The sequence below is a fragment of the Hypanus sabinus genome, chromosome 4 (genome assembly GCF_030144855.1).
Source record: "Hypanus sabinus isolate sHypSab1 chromosome 4, sHypSab1.hap1, whole genome shotgun sequence".
NCBI classification, from domain to species: Eukaryota; Metazoa; Chordata; class Chondrichthyes; order Myliobatiformes; family Dasyatidae; genus Hypanus; species Hypanus sabinus.
The window spans coordinates 30285293-30287469 of NC_082709.1; positions in this window are offsets into that span (position 1 = coordinate 30285293).

Sequence of the window (2177 nt, forward strand, 5' to 3'; positions counted from 1 at the left end):
AAATTGATATTGGTTCTAAGTAACTTTTTCATTAGTTTTTCTAAAAATTTAGTTTCAGAATAAAATCTCTTCAGTAATAAAATATTAAACATTTTACTGACCACAGCTGTCACAGAATAAAAATCTTGACACAGTTCATCTGGATGTGTGTAGGCAAGCAGATTACAAAGCTATGTGCTGCAGTCACATAACATCAGTTTTAGTATCCCGTTACATTTTCAAACAACTGATATTTGCATCATATCCTCATTTTATTTCTCTTTTCCACCATATCCCAAGCTGAAATTCGTTTTTATGAATTAACAAGCATTAAAAAGGAAGTATCTTTCATACTAAAACATTTGACTTTGCAGAACAAAGTGAGCAACTTTGTACCTGTACTATATATTTCAACAGGTGTATACTTTTCTGTATATTCAGGCTGTGCCTGACTTAAATAGATAATGAATTTTAATATGTTTGTTTAGAGGATTTCACACAGCTGTGTCCATTGCAATGTAAATTCAGTTGCATGTGCAAATACAAATTAGCCTGCTAATGAATGTTACAAATGCCTTACCAAAAGGTCTGCAGTCGTGACTTATTGTCTGGTAGGACGAAGATCTGACTAAACCTGAAAGTGATGCTTAAATTGATAACTGAAGTGCATATTTATAAGAACCCCTGAAGAAGTGCAATTGTTAACTAATACATATACATAACTTATATTCTGCACACTGCTGCTATTTGTGCTTGTTCTAATAAAACTGTATGGCTTCATTGGAGCTATTGATTGTTTCCTCTTCAGTCTTAATTTGTTCAGTTAATTAATCAGAAATAGATCACTGGTTTCTGTTGTTTTTTTAAATCTTGTTTTAGGAAACAATCTACATTCAAAATTGTAGAACTGCAGTGTAAATAATAATTCAGTCTAGATTCCTATCTTATTAATTCATGATGTATTGTCTTCCTTTTGGGATAAAGACTTACTCCAACTGGGTTTTAATAATCATCGATTTTTCTTCAGCTAGTGTATTTCCCTGCAAATTAATTGAAATAATTGATAGGCTTCTTTTCATTTGTTAGATTAACAAGTCTGATGAATTGTTTATTAATTGTAACTATCATTAGTTACAGCAATCAAACAAGTTATATTTTCCCACCGCTGTCTGTAAGGAGTTCGTACATTCTCCCCATGATCATGTGGATTTCCTCCCACATTCCAAAGATGTACTGGTTGGTAGGTTGAATGGTCATTGTAAATTGTTTCATGATCAGTTTAGGTTTAAACTGGGGGATTGCTGGGCTTATTCTGAGCTGTATGTCAGTAAATAAATAGACTAATTATGTTTCATTGATTAGAAAGAAGCCACCACCCACTTAAAAATATTCAATCATTGTAATGTTTGCTACCATTTGGTATTAATATAAAATCAAAGGTTGCAGGGTTCTTAGAAGGAAATCTATAGGTTTAAATAGTTTGAAATAGAAGTACTTTGTGATGGGAGTTTTAAAAAAATCATTTTGAACTTGAAGCTCCTTAATTTTTTTTTAAATCTTCTATGATTTACCTACCTTAGCACAGCATCCAATTAGTATGTGTTTTAATCTATGGACAATGGTTTATTTAACTTTCTGGTACACTGTGGCATCTGTTATGGTCAAGTACTCATTTTTATGAATTAGATGCACAATGGGGGAGTGTTCAAACACTGCTTACTCTAGGAACCTGAGTAAGCAAATAAGAGGCAAAAATACTGAGTGCAGTATTAGAAGAAAATGTCCAGGATTAAGTACAGAGACCTTGCTGCTAGTTAAACTCCAAACTATGTGCCAGTTGTCAACTAAACAAAATGAAATGCTGAAGTATTTTAGAAGTCAAACCAGAGGGAAGCATAGGAACCTAAATTTATTGCAATTAATCAACACGATCTTGCATTTATTGTCCACTTTTTAATGATTTTGAGGCATTCAAAGTCACATTATTCAATTTCCCTGCTATCTTTGAAGCTTGGGTCATTTCACATGCAAGACTGGAGTTACATGCCTGAATTTCTGCACCATTATTTAAAATTTTCTATTTCTTTTAGTAGACTCATAGTTCCTGTACACTTGCCAGTGCAATGTAAATGATCTACAGATAAAGATTGTCACATTAATAGACATGGAAGATCTATGGCTTCCAAAAGACTCTCAAA